This window comes from Adiantum capillus-veneris, chromosome 23 (genome assembly GCF_014529385.1).
Source record: "Adiantum capillus-veneris isolate H3 chromosome 23, ASM1452938v2, whole genome shotgun sequence".
In the NCBI taxonomy this organism is placed as follows: domain Eukaryota; kingdom Viridiplantae; phylum Streptophyta; class Polypodiopsida; order Polypodiales; family Pteridaceae; genus Adiantum; species Adiantum capillus-veneris.
The window spans coordinates 135656330-135677680 of record NC_140953.1 but is presented as its reverse complement, the minus strand read 5'-3'; the positions used below and the strand labels follow the sequence as shown (position 1 = coordinate 135677680).

Genomic DNA, 21351 nt, shown 5'->3' with positions numbered 1-21351 from the left:
TCTAAAGGTGTTGATTCTTGGACCAAATTCAATCGTCTGATCTCAAAAGTATAATAGGTAAAAAACCAACATAGAATACAATCCACACTAACATGCAAGCACATTGTACTTTTACTGATTGACATTCTGCAAAGGACACCAAAGTTATGAGCAGGGCCCTTGTTATATAGTTTGAAATAGAGTTCAATGGCATGTCATTATAACTAATGAGTAATTTGAGGATCAATCTGGCATCTCAAATGGCATCGGGTATTGGCCTTCTAATCTAGACTTGATGCATTTCTACTTATTTCATGATTTTTCAAGAAAAGTTTAAATGCATTTAGCTGATAGAGGTGGCACTTATTGCTCATACCACTACTACTATTATTAAACCTTATATGTCACATTAGGGCTCCCCGACCCTTTGTTTTTGCACGGTGTCGGCCTGCACCATTGAGGTTGTTACAACAAGGTACTTCAAACCAAATTGCCTATGAGACCATCAACGCGCTATGCAATTGTCTTTTTTTTTTCTTGTCCGATGCAAAAAAGATGCCCAAACAAAGGAAAATTATCATGCGTGCTATTCGAAAGGAGTGCATACAAGCAATATCCTTGTGTGCAGGTGCTCGAATTTAGCAAATAAATGAGAGTGACATCTTTATTAAAGATTTCATTAACAGTTTTTGGGAGAACACATAGCGGAGAAGGCCAATACGAGTTAGTAGTGCCAACAAGGATCAGAGAATTTGACCCGCACCATAAAATCAGAATGGTGTTTGGCAGTATGAAGGTATGTTGCAGAGATTTGAAAGAGGAACTCCCCCCACTTGCAATATGGCTAAAGTAGAGCTATGGGACAAACAATGGTAGGAGAAAAAGATAAAGATGAAGCGGGTAAAAGTCCAATACCAATCCACTTTACCCAATCATATCAAGATGGCACAAGATGCATAGGGGGCCATGGGTGGCCGATCAGATACCAGCGGCACCGACACAATCATGTGCACCGCGTTGAATGCCAAGTGCATGCATTTGATAGGCATTCCTCATGAAGCCCTGGTGGAAGGAGCCAAGATTGGAGCAGGCTTGTTTGGTGTGTGCAATTATCTATACTATATATTAAGGACTGGTTTTTCAGTGCCACGTGTCAAAGTTTGTTGCATCCAGTGAGTTCCGGTTTATATGAGTGAGAGAGAGAGAGAGAGAGAGAGAGAGAGAGAGAGAGAGAGAGAGAGAGAGAGAGAGAGAGGCGACCGAAGGCCACCGGCCACACTAGTATACTATTAAAATCATATCCTTCTTTCTAGAGCATATCACATACATAGGAAAATGATACAAGGGAGGGGCAACAACGAAGCCTAATAGCTTCCAAACAGAGTAGGGCATGCAAACATTGCACCCCTCTATTATTAGATACATCGGCTTCACTACAGAGGCCCCCTGGATCACACTCTTCCCATACTATAAGGGGGCCTCATTGGGAGACCTGTTGTGCCATTTGTCCTTCTCGCAAGGCACATTTAGGTGTTGCATGCACATGCTTCAGTACGGATGGAAGAATTTGCCACCTGCAAATCAACAACGATGAGAGATAGAGACTGCATGCTTCAAAGCAGTGTTTGAGAAAATGCTAGCCATTTTACATCTCTGATTGATGGCATCATGGTCGCTCACTCTGTTGGCATAGTGCATTGAGATTTGCATCCTATAATGTAATGCTAGATTTTACCCGTGCAAATAAACCCCGCATCGGCATTATTGATTGGGGTATTATGCTTAGAACCCTAGCCAAGCGCGTGTTTAACGATTTTGTATATAATACGGATCAATCTTTGTTTGCAATTTTGAAGGCAAAGGAAGCAAGGAAACATGAGCTCACAAAGCAGCCATGGTTTCTCCAGAGATGTATGACCCACAGTGCTCAGATGCATATACAAAGGCTAGAAATATTTATGCATTAGGCTTTCTATGCGAGATGTTGATAGACTTTTGGAGTGTAGCTAGAAAAGTATACTTCCCTGATGAAGTGGTTAATCACCTCGCCCAAGATTCTCTCAGGGTTGTTCAACACTTGGATGAAATTAAGAGAGCGCGAGGCCAAAAGAAATGCATATGACATTCTATTATTCTTTAAAGAGCATTTAAAGATAGACCCTACTCATGTTCAATGATCGCTCATTGAGCTTACACCGTCTTTTTATCCGGCTTAAACATTTTGTAAATTACTATCGATTATTGCCAATGATTTTCCATCCGGGTTTTTTATTTAAATCATCCGTCTATAATCGATCGTGATATTGTTACTCACATCACTTGAAGTATATTTGGATCGATTGTTTGACTAGCATATTACCTACAAGTCCATTATTGCATTGATCACTTTAAGCATTCTAATATCTTTGATTTGACATGGTCTTGTCATGGTTTAAAATCACTTTGAACTGAAGAGTTGTAGACTAGTTAATTGAGAGAAAAATGTTTGCCCAAGCTATTTAATATCTGTCTATTTGGAAATTGCAGTTTTGAGATACCATGGTTGAGGAAGAGTAAGCATGTGACACACAAACGGTGCCAGGAGATCAAAACCAACTTGTTGTTAATGCTTTTCAATGCATGAAATCTCTAGCACATGGCATGTATGTGCAACGACTAACACACACTACAAGAGGTTGTGTGCACTTGTGACGCTATTAGCGACGGAAATACATTGGGTTTTTATACTCCTAGCGTCGCTAAGACCGTCGCTAACAGCGTCGATACGGGAACGTCTCTATGAGCGTCTCTATAACCGTCGCTATAGCCGTCGCTATATAGTGACGACCATAGCGACGCTTACAGGCCACCTATAGCCACGTTCATAGTGACGCTGCAGAGCCTTATATAGCGACGCTCGAGAGTAAAAAAGTTTTGGTGGCAGGGCATTGAATGTCCTGCCACCCATCAACCATATTGAATGTTTTAATAATAGAGTAAACCTAAATGAATCTAAGATAAGCCCAAATTCACCTTTGAAAGAAAGTGCAAGCTTAGATATAGACCCAAAGTAGTCACCCACAAGACAATATAACCATTAACTCCATCATCCATAGTATTGTTTGCAGAATAAAGATACAAAACTGACAAAAGTAAATTGATGAAAGTAAATCAATGACAATTGTACACATCATAGGCAAAATCACTTGATTGTTAAACTTTACAAATGCAATAGTTACAACACCATTGTCATTATTGAGAAAATATACATGGTTTTCCAATAGTTACAAAAAGACGTATACACGTTGTCAGGAGTTTTTTGGAGCAATGGATTGCGCATATGTACATACACATGCATGGTGCATCGAATAAAGGATTACCCAATTTCCATAGCCAGGTGGTTATGTGGGGCCCACATGTGTACAGGTAGGACAGCATGTACATAGTTCATCGATTTTCACTATTACCAGTACCAGTGTGTTTTTTCTACAATAACGAGGAGTTGGTAGCTTGTAAAACTTCTCGAGGAAGCTATCCGCGGGCCGACGACGTGAGGTCAGCAGGTGCGTCAGATGGCATCTAGTGGCGTCAGGAGGGCGAACAAGGTCAATATTTGCACGCAGATGAGGACGGACACAACGTGGGTGTTTTCTTGTGAGAGTTACGCAGAAAGGTCATCATTAGGACCACTTTTTGGGGCCACTTCACGTGGTGGCGAGATGCATTATTGGAAAAAAGCTGAGTGCCAGGTGTGCGGATGATGCAAAAAGGTGACAACTATGCACTGCGAGGTCAGTTTTTGGCCTGTTCGGGGTCCGTTTGAGGTCATCTAAAAGGCCAAGGGTGCCCAACTAATAAAGCTAAGTGTGGGAACTGAAAAAACAGAGAGAAGACCAGAAAAAACGTGGAGAAGAGAGGAGGAACAGCCGCATGTGTGTTTTTGTTCATTTTGGAGCCTGTTTTGGCCGTAAACTGCTCATCCGAGGTCGGATTTGAGCACTTTGACATTGTAGACTGGGGTTTTGGGCCGTTCCGGACGCGATGGCGCTGTCCATTTTGCCAAATTCCTCACTCTTTTCCTGCTGTTTTTTTGTGTAAGTTTCTCCTATGAGCGAAGTTTCTGCTCTAGTTTGTGATTGTATCTGGCTTATTTTACCCATATTGTGTGAGCTATTTGCCCCAATGGTGTTGGCCCAAGCTCAATTGTATCTAAACATCAGAAATTCTCCTCTTTTGAGCTGAGTTTTTTGGGTGTGTGTGTGTGTGTGTGGAGTGGGCAAGTGGATAGTCTCTCTCCTCTCACTCCAGAGGTGTGTTCCCTGTCTCGGCCAGGTGTGTTGTCTAAGCCGCGTGGTGCCCCATAGTGTGTGTGTATCTTCCCAAGAGTGTGTGTCGGGTCGTTATAGAGGCGCTGTGTGTATTTTCATCCCGCTCACATTCTTTTGGTGCCCCCACTGAGGATCTTCTTCGAGGACCTTCTCCTTCGAGCTTCGAGCTTCGGGATTGCAGATTACAGGTTACAGGTTACAGGTTACAGGTTACAGGTTACAGGGACAGGTACAGGTACAGGTGATTCACACAGGTACAGGTAGCTGGAGTACAGTGATATACTAGCAGTGATGTCACTTGCAGTTGTTGTGGGAATGCATCACTTGGCGCCTATTTGAGCGCATTGTCTGCTGGATTGTACGTTACTTGTGGAAACTGCCATTGTACACATTTGTGGAGCCATAGTTGGTTGTATTTGGCAGTCCCAACCATTTCTGAGACTTGGTCTGGAAGATAGTCATTTCTGAGACTTGACTATATGCGATTTGCATTAGCCTTCGTGTGAGGGTCGATAGCGTGAGGTTTTTATTGAGCTGGGGGATTCTCAAATGTGGAGATCCTTTCGGTGATACAGGTAGCTGGAGCACCCTTTTCATGACCTTGCCATAGGCTATGTACTAGTGAGTCCTACTTGATGCTCGGGTTCTATTGTTGACAGTTTATGCATACATAGACAGTCTATATTTTGGGTTCCTACTGCTCTACTTCTGGGGGAACTCTGCCAAAATTTTTCCGAGTTGTGATGGCTGGTTTTTTGGTCTTTTGAGCCATTTATGCTGTTATGCTGCTGAAATTTTGGCAAAATCAGAGGTTGAGTCAGGTGTGCCTTCTTGAGAGCTTCATGGTTGGCTTTAATGGATGATCAAAATGTCCCTCAGTTCACTCCTTTTCATTTAACTCAAAGAATTCAGATTAATGTTCATGTGTCCAGGAAGATCTTTTTCCAGCAACGCATAGTCTTTATGTTTGGGCCAAGAAGATTGAGAGAGATCCTGGAATGTCCTTTGCCTGTTGTCATTCCGATGATTAACTATGAAAACTCATTTGATGTGCATGTGTTTGTCCTTATCTCAAGTTGAGCTCCATTGAAGTTTCTGGGGATTAATTGGGTAGTGAAAAGTTTTGGGTTCTTGCACGTGTGTTCGAAGGGGTTCTCAAAGCATCATAATTTGGGTAGCCATGGCTTTCTCTTATCCGGAGTTTCATGGAAGAAGTGATGAAGATGTGGAAGAATTTTTGGAAAAGATGGAGGTTGCCTGCATTAGCAACCAGATTCATGACCCTATGCAAATGTTACGCCTTCTCCAAATTTGTTTGAAGAGTGATGCACGAGTTTGGTCTAAAGCATTTGAAGAGGAGTTGCGTGTGGCTGATCCACCTGTAAGGTTGAGTTGGGACGCCAGAGAGAGGTTCAGTGAAGGTGTTGGCAATGGACGAGCTACCAGACATTTGTCCAATAGTAGATGTGTGGCATAAAAGGAAAAATTTGGGACAAGGTTATGTGGATGGCGGAGCCCAAATATGCGTCATAACACACTCATGTGTTGAGAAGATGGGTCTCACAGTGGCTGGGGTGTCAGGTTTTCGGATCAGATTGGCAAACCATCAAAAAGTAAAATGCTTGGGTGTTGTAAAGAGCTTAGAAGTGGAGGCATATGAAGCAAAGGCAGTGGTTGATTTTCATGTGATGCCAGCAGGGTTGGGAGCATATCCTATTATACTGGGAAGACCATGGTTACGTGCAGTGGGAGCTGTTCAAGATTGGCGACATGGTACGATTAGCCTCTATGGAAAGACAGGTACCAAGAAGCTTTATAATATGGACACAAGGAAACAATTAGAGGAGCTTTATGAAGATGAGGATGAGTCTAGTGATGAAGACTCTTCCACGGTGACAGATGAGGACAGTGATAGCACTACCAGTAGTGATGAGGATGCTGATGTTGCATTTCTTTTGATGGACAAAGAAATCCAGGAGATTGGTTTAGTTGCATTTGCGAATGAGGTTGAAGATGAAAGTGAAGGGCCTTATGAAGTGATTGAAGGGCTGATGCAAACCAAGGTTGAGTTGTCAAAGAAGCAGGAATTAATGACGCAAATGATTAGTGGAGACCTCTTAGCTATGGAGAAGGATATATTTTTGCATATGCTGGCTAGTTTTCCTGATTTGTTCATTACTTCATATGAAGAGATCAAAGGGTTCAAGGGTGAAGAGATGCAAATAGAGCTGAAAGAAGGTGCTAAGCCAGTGCGGCAAAGGCTAAGAAGGATGGGTCAAGAGCAAATGGAAGCCTTGCGGGTAGAGGTGGACAAGTTATTGAAGGCAGGGTTCATAGTTCCAGTGGAGACCACAGAATGGGTGAGTCCAGTTGTAGTCAGTCCAAAGAAGGATGGGAAGTGGAGAATTTGTGTGGATTTTAAACCCTTAAACGCAGCCACCAAGAAGAACCCATATCCTCTTCCATTCATCGATCAGATCTTGGATTCAGTGGCAGGTTATGAGAGGTACAGTGTGTGTGATGGTTTTTCAGGCTATTTTCAATTGAAGATTGCTCTTAAAGACCACACAAAGACAACTTTTATTACGCCATGGGGCTGCTATTGCTACACAGTATTGCCATTTGGGTTGTCAAATGGACCTTCCTTCTATCAAGAGAGAGCAAATTGGGTGTTGGAACCATTCATTGGTAGTTTTGTTAAGGCTTTTATGGATGACTTCTGTGTCTATAGCAGTAGGGCTGATCACCATGAGAAGCTGCAGATGGTATTTGGCTCGATATGATGAATGTGGAGGACAACTAAATCCAAAGAAATGTCATCTAGCACATCCAAGGGTGAAGTTATTGGGCCACATGGTGTCAGAAAATGGCATTGAGGCTGATCCAGACAAGGTTAAGTCTATTATTCTTCTTCCATCACCTATGAGTACGAAGCAATTGGCAACCTTTATACACAAAGTGAAGTACATGGCACGGTTTATTCCATTGTCTTCGCAGCTTCTTTATCCATTACAGCAAGTGGCAAAGCATGATCCATTGCAATGGGATGACAAGTGTGAAGAAGTGTTTCAAGAGGTGAAAGAGGTGTTAGGGGGGTTGTCAGCCATGCAGGCTCCTGATTGGGAGAAAGTGTTTTATGTAAATCCATCAGTAGGGGATGATGCCATTGGAGCCATGCTATTGCAAAAGGGGAAGGGCAGCCATTATATAAGGCCAGTGTATTGTGCAAGCCGAGTGAAGTTGGTAGCGGAGAGAAAGTTATCGGAAGTAGAGCTAGTGATGGCCAGTGTAATATTTGCCTGTCGACGATTTCATCATTACTTGCTACCACGGCCTTTTGTTTTCTTGACGAGTTATGCCTTTTTGCCACAGTTAATTAATGGTACTAACATGTCAAATGTGGTGAAGAAATGGGTAATTGAGCTGCAAGAGTTTGAGTTCTCTTTTCTAGTGGAAGATAGTACAAGGGCTACCCTAGCTGATTTGTTGACCTACAAGGAGAATCCCCTTATTGTTAAGGAAGAGGTGGTGAGAAAGGTAGTTGAAGAAGTGCCACAGATCAGCAATGCACATGTGTTGTTCTTTGATGGTTCATACAGAAAGAGCCACGATGCAGCTTCAGGGGGTATAGCACTTTATGATCCAGAGGGGAAGCTAGTATGCAAGAGAGGGTTCAAATTGGATGCTCATAGTAACAATGAGGCTGAATATGCTACTCTTGAAGCCGGATTACACATTTGTTTGAAGCATGGGGTTCGAAGGTTGAGCATAAAAGGTGATGCCTTGTTAGTGGTGAAGCAAGTGCTGGGTGTGTGGAAGAGCAAGAACACCTCATTGAAGGAAATGTGCTTTAGAATTAAAGGCCTGTTAAAAAAGTTCGAAGCATGGAGCATCAAACACATTGAACATGCTCTAAATGGAGAGGCACATGAAGCAGCTCAAGGCATGATTGGGGAGCTATTCGTGTTAAGGACCAATTTACCTCTTTATCATGGCCGTGAAAGTTTGGCTCAAGAAGAGGGGTTTTTGCTAACAGGAATCATTCCAAAGGAGATTCAGAAGTCTAAGAAGTATGGCTTTGTGCGTAGAGCATACAGGTACAAATTGATTGGCGATGTCTTATACATGAAAGGAGCTGATCTCGTGTTGAGACGTGTACCTTGGCGGGAGGAGCTTTACAGAGTGTTGGAAGAGAATCACGAAGGCGCATGTGGTGGCCATTTTGCTCTAAACATCACCTTGCATAAGATTTTGCAAGAGGGGTATGTATGGCCTAGTTTGCACAAGGATGTTCACCATTGGTGTAGGTCTTGCAATAGGTGTCAAGCATTTGGGAAGAGAGTGTTGAAGCCAGAGCTACGAAAAACCATTATGGCGTTTGATGTGTTTGAAAAGTGGGGAATTGATGCAATAGGCCCGTTACCTATCACAAGCAGGGGCAAAAGCTATATTTTGACGGCAGTGGACTATCTCTCTAGATGGGCAGAGGCTATAGAAGTAAAACAGATCACTGCAAAGGATGTGGCAAAATTTGTGTATGATGAAATATGTTGCAAGTTTGGGGTGCCACTGGAGTTACTTTCAGATAAGGGGCCTGGCTTTAGAGCTAAACTGCTAGATTTTTTATGTGCAAAGATGAAGATTAGGCACCAGCATACCACTCCTTATTACCCGCAGTGTAATGGCTTAAATGGAAGGTTCAATGGTGAGTTGGTACAAATTCTTTCTAAAGTGACAGAGCACCAAGGAAAGAATTGGGATTTGGAATTGCCTAGTGCATTATGGGCTTACCGTACTTCAGTGAAGACAGGTACAGGGTTTACTCCATTTCATTTGGTGTATGGAAAGGAAGCACTATTGCCTGTGGAGGTAGAGTTGCCTGCGGTCAAGATGTTAGAGAAGTTGCTTGGGCCGCCTAGTGATGCATTCAAAGAGAGGCTCTTGCAGTTACAAGAGGTCCAGTTGGATAGGATGAGCGCATTGGAGCATTATGGGCAGATGCAGGATAAGGCTTTGGCAAAGATAAATGAAAAGGTCAAAAGTAAGGGTATCAAGAAACATGACTTGGTTTTGCGCTACAACAGTAAGCTGGACAACACCTTCCAAAAGAAGTTTCAAATTAAGTGGGAAGGCCCTTTCAAGGTAGTGGAGTGTTTTCCAAATGGCACATATCAGTTGGCTAACCTGGATGGGTTTCTACATAAGTCAAGGGTAAATGGGTTGCGTCTTAAGTTGTATCATGCCAGGTTGATGATGGTGGAGCAAGATGAGTTTTCTGAAGAGCGAGTGATGTCTGTGAGGGATGAGGAGACCTGTGATGCGGCGAGTCTCATATCTCTCTTTGCTGCTGCTGATCATGAATGATCTAGCAGGCTAGGGGGTGGGCAAATTATGTCAGGAGTTTTTTGGAGCAAGGGATTGCACATATGTACATACACATGCATGGTGCATCGAATAAAGGATTACCCAATTTCCATAGCCAGGTGGTTATGTGGGGCCCACATGTGTACAGGTAGGACAGCATGTACATAGTTCATCGATTTTCACTATTACCAGTACCAGTGTGTTTTTTCTACAATAATGAGGAGTTGGTAGCTTGTAAAACTTCTCGAGGAAGCTATCCGCGGGCCGACGACGTGAGGTCAGCAGGTGCATCAGATGGCATCTAGTGGCGTCAGGAGGGCGAACAAGGTCAATATTTGCACACAGATGAGGACGGACACAACGTGGGTGTTTTCTTGTGAGAGTTACGCAGAAAGGTCATCATTAGGACCACTTTTTGGGGCCACTTCACGTGGTGGCGAGATGCATTATTGGAAAAAAGCTGAGTGCCAGGTGTGCGGATGATGCAAAAAGGTGACAACTATGCACTGCGAGGTCAGTTTTTGGCCTGTTCGGGGTCCGTTTGAGGTCATCTAAAAGGCCAAGGGTGCCCAACTAATAAAGCTAAGTGTGGGAACTGAAAAAACAGAGAGAAGACCAGAAAAAACGTGGAGAAGAGAGGAGGAACAGTCGCATGTGTGTTTTTGTTCATTTTGGAGCCTGTTTTGGCCGTAAACTGCTCATCCGAGGTCGGATTTGAGCACTTTGACATTGTAGACTGGGGTTTTGGGCCGTTCCGGACGCGATGGCGCTGTCCATTTTGCCAAATTCCTCACTCTTTTCCTGCTGTTTTTTTGTGTAAGTTTCTCCTATGAGCGAAGTTTCTGCTCTAGTTTGTGATTGTATCTGGCTTATTTTACCCATATTGTGTGAGCTATTTGCCCCAATGGTGTTGGCCCAAGCTCAATTGTATCTAAACATCAGAAATTCTCCTCTTTTGAGCTGAGTTTTTTGGGTGTGTGTGTGTGTGTGTGTGTGTGTGTGGAGTGGGCAAGTGGATAGTCTCTCTCCTCTCACTCCAGAGGTGTGTTCCCTGTCTCGGCCAGGTGTGTTGTCTAAGCCGAGTGGTGCCCCATAGTGTGTGTGTGTGTATCTTCCCAAGAGTGTGTGTTGGGTCGTTATAGAGGCGCTGTGTGTATTTTCATCCCGCTCACAACGTCATCTCATGATACATATGCTATGACAAAATCAAATTAATGCTATCTAGCTACGGCTAGACTGACGTCGTCTAATCGGACGTCTCATCGCGTCCAAGCGGCGTATCTGTCGAATTCTGCAAAAATAAAATAAAATAAGACAGCTTAAGGTGGTGCCAAATGAGCATCAAGCTGCTACTCTCTATGGGATGCATGCAGAGGATTTACAAAATGAAACGGAGGACATCCGTCTAAACGGAGAGCTCTATGTAGGTATAGGAAGTTATGCTGAGCTGTGCGAGGATGAGAGAGAGACCTCTTAAAGCCATAAATATTGTATTTGAACAATTTTGCTCCGCTTTATAATATATTTTATATTCACGTGGCTTTTTGTCCATTACTGTCTATATGCGTCATTGCGTCATTGTATTTAATGGTCTTTGCATCCACTCCAGGTACGTATGCTCTAGGTATGTTCTCACAAGCAGGGACGATGAGCACTGCGCTCCGAGACTGAAGCTGCAATCGCAAAGGAAGTGATCTGTCTCTGCTTATAGATGCTGCTCGTCCCACCGCTAGATCTAGTTGATCGGGTGAAAGAGATGCTAAGAAGCACTACTATTGCTTCTTAGCGTCTCTTTCACCCGATCAGCTAGATTTAGGGGTGGGGCAAGCAACATCTATGAGCAGAGACGGATCACCTTCGCGATTGCAGCTTCAGTTTCCATCACACCCAAAGTGCAGTGCTTTTACAAATTCACAGAACTTCAACGAAATCTCTCTACACAGGAATCCCTCCCCCTTTATGAGTCCTCTCTCTCTCTCTCTCTCTCTCTCTCTCTCTCTCTCTCTCTCTCTCTCTCTACTTGTCCATGTTTTCTTCTCCATTCATTCAATGTTAAGATCAAATGTTGGTGTGTTTAATGCAAGTATGGATGATGATGAGTTTCTTTCCTCTTTGTCACCTCATCAGAGGCAGTGGTACGTGGATCATCAAAGCTCTAGAGCACCATCACGCGTTCCTACTCCTTTAGCGTCTCCCTCTCTTTCAGAGCATTCAGCACGCTCCGAAGCTTTGGTGTCGACGAGACAATCTTCACACTCGTCTAGGCACCGACGCTCTAGTGGTGGCAGCAGCGGTTGTTGTGGGGATGCCGCTATCAATGCCTCGACACTGCCTCGTGTTTGACGAGGCTCTTTACCCTCCCCTTCTTTGCCCACCCCCACACAGCCACGGCATCGCCATCTACGCCAGGTTTTGTGCAGCTGACAGCCATTCCTAGCAGCTACACACCACTACTACTCCTCCGGGAGTCACCCCAGTCCACACTCCTCGCTTCGGGGCCCAGACTCCAGGGGAGACACCTACGTCCGTACCCCAATCGACACACTGCTAGAGACCCCTGTTGGGACACCCAGGTTCACTCATCACCGGCGAGAGGGCTTGCCTTACTCCGTCAACTTCAACGGCGACATCATCTTGGATGATGAAGGCAAGAAGGTGATGCGCATGCATGGTCTTTGCTCTCAGGTGTTTAGACACTACATACTAAACACCTAGAGTGAAGTACCAAGTGATTTAAAAGACAGAGTCATCAACATGCTGCATGACAAATTTCCCGTTTCAACACGGGATGACCGCTTCAATGAAGACCTGATGAAGGTTCGAATGTGAGAATACTGTAAGCACAAGCGTTCTGAAGTGCAAAATGCAATAAATCATGGGTGGAACGGACCAGATTGGCCGGCCAAAGAAGATTGGAAGAATGCGAAGAAAGCAGTGCGCGAGAATCTTGATAAGTTGAAGCAACAAAAGGAGGCAGCCAAAGCGCGAGTAGAGACAGGGAGCTCGCACCACTTGGGGAGCGCCAGGTGGGCATCATTTGAGGTGGATTTTGTAAGTTTTTTCGCATTGCTCTTTAGGTTTGATAGTTTAGGGTTTAGGGGTTTTTAAATTCTAACATAATGGATTCTTTGTATGTTTTGACAGTGGTCGATGACGAGACGTGACCTCACACCGTACGAGCACGTGTACGCAGGCAGGAAGGGCTTAAACGCCCCTGATGGACATTCTGAGTTCTCGCGACGGTGTGGTTAGTATTAGGGTTTACTCTTTTCTATTTGTTGTATTGTTTTGTAAATTATATGTTTATACTTACAAGCGGCTTCTGACTGAGCATCTTCTCCGATCTCCTCCATTGATGACGTTGTGATTGTCACATGGTAGTCTTCATACGTCCATGCACTATGAGGGGCTACCTCTATGACGTACCACCAGTTTGATGCAGACTTTGTAGGATGAAATATCACCTGCTAGAGCCACATAACTTACATGAGAGCTTCCAAGCACATAACTTCTAAAATTGAATGTTAACTATTTACATACTTACTTGTTCACAATGCTCGGGTAGTACGAAAGTGTCTCTTAGGTCAATCCATTTCTTAGTTGAATCCACCTCAAGGAAACCAGACTCTCCTCTACGCACAGTAGCATTGCGACCCTCCATGATTATCTTGAACCATTGCACGTCGAACAAGTCGAGAAAAAAATCCTCTATAATCGATCCTCAAAATCTCTTGTAGCGTGCCGAAGTTAGTGAGTTCCGCCACCACAGGATCTGCATCAGAGGACTGTCGTCGACTAAACTGTTCAAATTTTGCCATGATTCCACAATCTTGAGTAAAACGCTTTTTGTCGATCCGTTCCACCCTAAAATGTCGACCTTTACACCATCCTGCTGTGTATGACTTATACTACAACCAACAAAGATTATGAGTGGCCGTTCAAACATCTAGAAAGTCACTAGTCGTACATTGCAAACTTACCTTGGTCGCGCAACCCCGAGAGTACTCCCACTCCTCCTCAGTCACTTCTTCACCGCACTGTTGTGCACTTTTCAATTGGTTGTGCAACCATCTTAAGCTCATGAATGTTGGTAGGCTCTCCAAACTCGCCGGATAATGCATCGGTGGTCGTCTTCCCAGTCTCCACTCGATTCGTGCCCTTTGTCGCTCTTGCTTTGCATCCTCATATTGTGAAATCCACTTTTGCATTACTGGATTGTGAAGCATCCTCATATTGTGAAATCCACTTTTGCATTACTGGATTGTGAAGCATGCAAAATCGGTTGATTTTAGCCTCTAGATCTTCCATAATCTTCTTCTCAACACCGAGATTGCACATGACAATCCCAGCTATGCGCTCATTATCTACGGTTCGCCATAGCATGTCCCGGGCTTTATCAAATCCGTCTAGCCACTCTCCAATGTAAACTAGGGACTCTGATACCAGCCAACCTTCTGTCATGCTACCCTTCGGACGTGCCTTCTGACGCACATATCCCTTGAGCGTTTTCATGAAACATTCTAAAAAGAACATCCATCTCGAATGTACTGTGCCAGCTATTTCCACTTCATCAACTATGTGAACAAGAAGATGCACCCGAATGGTTAGCATGGTAGTAGGAAAGTGTTTCTCAAACATGCACACAACCTCTGCAACGTTTAGTTTGGCAAATGGTATGGAGTCTATGTTGATCTCCTTTTGTGAGATCCATTGCACCAACTTCGCAAGTTTGTAGATTGTGTTACGGACGTCAAGAGACAAACATCCCTCAATGGCCACCGGTAAAATAAACTGCAAAACACGTGCAACAATAATATTAAAGTCCACACACAAATTTGTTACACAATTCCCACTATGATATATTCCCCTTCAAACATACCTGACACGTTTTATGCCAGTCGTGTGACTTCAAACCGGTAAGCTTTCCTTCTTTAGTAAAACACGTTCGGAGCGAGTGCATTACGCCAGTGGGGGTCCGCACAGTTCGAATGGTCTCTTTTACTTTGCGTTCTTGGGCTCCTGTGAAAATCCATGGCACTTTAGGGAGTTTTATTGATCCATCGGATGTTGTCTGCGGCCAATATTGCTCTATACGATCCACATTTCTAAGGTCAACCCTAGCTCCCAAAGTATCTTTCTTGCCGAGATGGTCTCATAGCAGATTACCCACATTTTTGAATATGTGCATTGGATCGAGAAAGTGATTGATCATGAGTCGGGGCCAATATGGTAACTCGTACCATAGAGAGAGTCTCTTCATCCCTGGGGGTAAACCGTCATCACACATCTCCTTCTGCTCTAACCATGCTTGTGCAGACATCCTCAGTGGCTCTCTTCCCAAAAATCCATCGCGTAACACATGATTCTCTGGAAGATACACTTGATGACCTTCGTGGATTTGCTTCTTCAATGAGGGCGCCCGACATGCATTCAGTCTAGGTCCACATGTGACACATGCTCTGTATCCGCTTGTTTGAAGCTCGGCATGTATTTACAGTGTTTGAGTTTGAGTGTAAATCACCTAAGCATTCTGTTAGTCCGGGATAGTCATGCATGGTCCAGATTAGAATGCCTCTGATCAAAGCATTACGTTGACTTGTGTGTCGGCTCATATCCACCACTTCTATGCCAATCCACAATTGTTGTAGCTCTTCCAATAGTGGACGAACATACACATCCATATTCTTCAGTTTATACCGCCCTGGCACAATCAAGCTTAGCCATAGGTGTCCCTTCTTCGTAGTCAACCACGGGGGAATGTTCTTCATAGGACCTAAGCGCAAATTTCGAGCTTCCCTAGCAAAATCCGACCATGTTTCGTCTATATGTTTCTTGGTTGCGCAATCTGCAGGAATCCGTAGCACATCATCCGAAGATTTATTCTCCTCATGCCATGATGCTAGGGCGGCCATGGACTTACATTCAAAGAAATGCTTGATGCGAGGAAGCAGAGGAAAATGTCGCAAAACCTTTTGTGGAATTTTTGTTCTGTGGAGATCTACTCGATATCTCTCGGAATCACATTTCGGACACTTCTCCATGTCTATGTATTCTCCTCTGAAAAGAATGCAGTCGTTAGGACAACCGTGGATCAAACTGTAATCCATCCCCAAGTTTCACAAGATCTTTCTTGCTTCCTCTCTGGAATCTGGCATCACATTATCAACTGGCATTATGTGCTCTTTGAGCAATCTACACAGCGAAAAAAATGCGGTACAATTGTGTAAGTAATCTATCAGATCATTATACATCTAGAGTTTTTTATTAAAGTAAACACATTGTAATAGATCACCTGAAAAGCGTTGTGACGCTAGTGTCACTCCATCCAAAATTTGTTTGCATGTTGAGAAGAACCAGGAGTGCCTTCAATCTAAACACACGAGCTCCATCATACAATGGAGTATCGGCTTCACTTTTCAAATCATCATAGATAAGCCTTTCTAAATCCATGATCGTCTCGATCATTTCATCGATCTCGAGCTCAAACATTGCCTCGTTGGGAATGTGGTCTACATGATCATCCCCCGAGCTATCAGAGGCTACATCTTGTGGCCTCACATATGTTGCTTGACCAAAGCGCCTACGAACACGTCTATTGGGTTGCAAGATTGCTGTCTGTTGGCCAGCGTCAGAGTCCGACGAGTTATAATTGGCAACAACTCGATCTATAATAGATGGATCAAAGTTGCAAAATTCACGAACGTGCTTCAAAGAAACGCGTCTTCTCCATCGCACAGCATGCTTGCATTGATTACAAGGACATAAGATCCTTGTTGAAAGATAGGTGTTTTGGTTGGACGGTCCCACATCCTCATTACTACTCATAATGCGGGTAAAAACCTTATAACCTGGACATAAATTTAATCTTCTACTGGCATCCTCCGTCTTTTATCTCTCTCTCTCTCTCTCTCTCTCTCTCTCTCTCTCTCTCTCTCTCTCTCTCTCTCTCTCTCTCTCTCTCTCTCTTTGTTCACACTGTAAACTACCTCACATTCTCTACTCATGTCCAATCCCCGCACACCTCGGTCTAGAGGTGCACGGAGATCAGAACTACCGGGTTATAATCTCGTCTTTATTGGTCAATGTCTATATTTGTAAGTACGAGAAATCTACACACCCACGTCTACATGATAGTGCATGTAAGTGGACAAAACCCCTTTGGCTCTTCTCTAGCTGTAGCATTTCACAGCATCTTAACATCTTTTCACTGTAGATCTTTGTTCGAGGGATTACTTAGCACATTACATGTTGGCCTCCAATCTGAGTATCATGCCGTTGAAAGCTTTTCGACTTAAGGTCGCATCTGTAGAGAGGAAGAGAGGGATCACCGTTCGTCTAACTCTAATTTTTTTACCGTAATCCCGAAGGTAGACTCTAATATAAAGCCTCAATCCAAAATCTAACCTAATTGAACATGTGGTGATTTGCGGCTAATTGAATATAGTTAGTGTGTGAGTTAATAGGTGTCAGATTCTGATGGGAATATACATATTGTTGTGTAACTAGTGTTTGCTCTTTGGGCAAAGCGCGCCTTCATTGACATGCTTTAAAATCTAACCTAAATCTAAAAAAAGCTAGTCCATCAAACATAAATCTAGATCTAATCTAATCTTAAACTCAAAATAAACCTAAATCTAATCTAATCTTAAATCTAACCTAAACCTAAATGTAATCTAACTTAAATCTAAATTTAATCTAGTTAATTTTAAATCTTGTCTTAATCTTAAATCTAAATCTAATTTAATATTAAACTCAACAATAACCTAAATCTAATCCAATCTTAAATCTTAAATCTAGATGTAATCTAACTTAAATCTAAGATAGCTAGCTAATCTTTAATACATTCCTAATTTTAAATCTAATCTAATCTTAATCTAACGTAAATCTAAATCTAACATAACCTTAAACTCAACATAATCATAAATCTAAATGTAATCTAACCTAATCTAATTTAAATCTTAACCTAATCTCTCTCTCTCTCTCTCTCTCTCTCTCTCTCTCTCTCTCTCTCTCTCTCTCTTTCTTTCTCTCAAAGACACAATGTGTATGTGTGTGTGTGTGTGTGTCTGTGTGTGTGTGAGAGAGAGAGAGAGAGAGAGAGAGAGAGAGAGAAAGAGGGGAAGGGAACATGAGAGAGAGGAGAGGGAAGGACTCTCCTTCCTCTCCTCGTGTATGTGTGTGTGTGGAAGAAAAAGAGAGAGAGGGAGAGCGCGGGTTACCTCTTTGCTTGAGCGCCAAAAACTCAGATCTGAGATCTGAGATTTCGGGCGCTCTCGGTTTATTTTTTACCACTATCGGTGTCGCTATAAGCATCGCTATGTAACAAATAAAATAGCAACGCTCATAGCGACGCCTATAGCGACACCGTGGATTTTCACTTTTGAGCGTCGCACTGCGAGCATCACTAATGTGAAGTACCTTTTGTAGTGACACACAACTTGTTGACTATCAAAATGGGCAAATCCAAACCGTGGGCAATGGAAAGACATCAATAAAGAAGTGACCAAAAAAATAATTAAGACAATATGACCATGTGAAGACACAGAGTTCAAGAAAGGTCGGTGGAAAGTATCAAAGTGCCATCAACAAGAAATCAAGGAGAATGCCAAGAGGAACTACTTGGAAGTTTTTAAACACACATTACACAATGTAGATTGTGCACTATACTTTGCAAAAATATTATATGCACAATTTGTCTAGAAACTTCCAGTAGACTTCTCCTCACAGGAGACAATTGTGGCCACCCATAATATAAGAGAGAGCTGTGTAACATTCACACAAGAAGAGCTAGCATTGATAGTTGAAGGTGCCGATCTAAATTTTGAAAAAGGAAAAAGACATTTTGACAACACAGCTTGTAGAGAAGGATGTAGAAATTACATGGCCCCTTGAAGTAACCCAAACACCTCAAGCGTCACAGACTAGAATGGAAAAAAATCTTCATCACCTAAGCCAAGATGTTCAGAACTTGACACAACGAGTAAATCATACACATGGTCAAGGGACTCACATAATTCGCCTAGTAATGCCAGAGTTAGTCCCTGCATCACACTCAGATGCATGTTCATCTTCTCATGCCCATTATGTTACAAGTTTTTTGATGGATGGAGTGGATACTACACATTGGTATGTGGCCATTATCATCACCTAATTTGCTTAATTTGATTAATGCAAAACAATAGCCGATGTGGAATCTATTCTAAAGAAATTCCACAAGGGGTATATTATATGTTTGGAATGGCAAACGAGTGTGAATTAAAGCAAGCTCGACAAGACACCCCTAGTGCAATTAGAAATATATTCAGTATTGAATAAGCACACTCAGAACACCACACTTGACAACAATAGACATTGTAATATTGCCTCAAAGCAGCATTGTATACAATCAAAACATGTTGAATATAAGCTTCAATGACGTTTTGTATTTGCAATTTTAGCTCATCTTATGTTGAATCTACATAGTCATTGTTTTGTTCTGAGTTAAGCATTATTTGTTTTTCTCTGTGGAATTGTCCACATCTATCGTGAGACTCTCTTTGATTTCGGCTATCGTACACTGAGATACACCGACATTGAACTCACCTTCATCTTCGTTTTGACAATCATACACCCAACTAAACATTTCTCCCTCGTAGCTAGCACTTTTGATATGCTGCAATATCTTCTCATTGCAGAATATGTATACTAATTTTTCAACTCTTTTTGCCAATAATAATTTGTTGCGGATTGTGTTATGAACATACTTGTACATACTCCACTTTCCCCCAAATCTACATTTGTTGCACATTAGGCCAAAACTTTCATTGCAAGAGGATGTAGAGTCAAGTAATGATCCCCATCATTCATCATCCACCACTTCCATGCAGGTTTCTCTTCTGCCATTGACTGTACAAAATCATTCGCAAAAGGTCCTTCCTTCATTTTGAATGCACTCATCTCTTTGATGGAATCAACTCGATCCTGAACATTGGAGTGGAACATATTGACTAGCTGATAGAAATTGTTGACCACATCTTTATTTAACATCAGGTCTAAATCCCAATACTTTGGATCAAGCATGTAAGCCACACTATGGAGTGGACTATGAGCACTGTTTCACCTTGTATGAAAGTACTTAGACAAAACTCTTTATTGTTTTGCAGAGAATGGTATTCACCACTCCTCTACTACAGACTCTTTTAACTCCTTAGAAATTCCTAAAATTCGTTGGACTTTCCACCAAGTCATCCACAGTTTGCCCAGATTTGGTGCCTTTTGATCAAGGTTGCAAATCGTGAACATAACAAGCATCATTACATCATATGCATTCATTACACTCCTCCACCAAGCAGCCTTATCTATGGATCCACAGAAACAAGTAATTTTCTCTTTCACTCTTTTAGATTAGTCAAGCTGCCATTCGTCAAAAGCCGTACATTTGAAAGTGCCAATCACAACTCACTTATTGCATAGGAGTGATTCCAATGTGTAATAGTGTGTGCAAAATCTAATATCAGTAGGCAATTTCAACATAAGTCACATGCACATCTTGTATAAATCAAGCACTCTTTTTCGTTTCAAGATGAACTTCACAACTTGCCGCACTACATCGCAATGCCCTAAAACTCACTCTTCAATCCTTCAAAAGCTCATGCTAGCATGCATGCACATGCAGACTCAAAAGCGAGAGATGGTCTCATTGGGTGGCTTCCCAAAGCGCTGGTGCTTTTCCATGTTCTTCCGCATCTACCATGGTATAATCGTCCTATTTGCAGAGCCATCTCCAAATCTTGGAGAGCTCTTGTTGACGCTTGCAAGATGATGGGAGATACAGGGCTTGTCTTAGATGCCTCTTCTTGGTATGCTCTTCCAATGTTCAGGTCTTCATCATGAGACACCATGAGGGATATACACCATTGAGTGACTGAGCGACTCGTTTGAAAGGCAATGAGGGAAATTTGACAAGTTTCTAATGCACAGGAAATTTAGGAGCCTTCCACCCTTAAGACACATCCTTCCATCATGTTGTGTAATTGAACAGGGCTACTTGCAAGCTCTGGTAGGGTCTATGTGTGGTTTAATATTGTAAAGCCTGGTTTTGCAGTGAAAATGGATATGGGGTGTTTGGGATTGGACTTGGAACAAGATTGTTGTCCCTCTCTCTTTTTCCATGAATACATTATTCGGTTTTAATGACAAGATTTGAAAAATTCAGAGCCTCGCCACCTTTCATTGTGTGAGGCATTCATCTACAATTTATATGTGAAGACAAACTTATGAGCAATTGTTGCAAGAGTTTGAGAAAAAGATTAAAGAAACTACCTCGCAACTCATTAAAATGGAATTAGAGTTCAATGAATAGAAGATTGATCAGTGGGACTGAAGATTCACATGCAACAACAAGAAGTCATATACCAAGCAAAACTCACCGAGGCTGAGCAACTGGTTCAAAGCTTGCTTAAGGATAAATAAAAACTGGAAAATCTAGCTGCAATAAATGATAGATGCAAAAGATTAACGAGCTGAAGCGGACATAGCTACTTGTTTGCAAGAAAAGCTACAACCAACTAGTTTAAGAGGCCTTAGTGCTAAAGATAAAAACCAATGGGATTTATGTCTAATTAAATAACAAGGGCGTTCTCTTGGACTCGCTCTTGGACATTGCTGCTACAAAATGTACCAGGCATGCAATTGTTCCCATTTTTGTACATCTCCATTGCAC

The 21351-nt window shown here is 42.6% G+C and overlaps 1 pseudogene; it reads left to right on the top strand.

Moving 5' to 3' along the window:
- Positions 1-20288: 20288 nt before the first annotated feature.
- LOC147428641 (uncharacterized) lies at positions 20289-20835 on the top strand (annotated as a pseudogene).
- Positions 20836-21351: the final 516 nt, after the last annotated feature.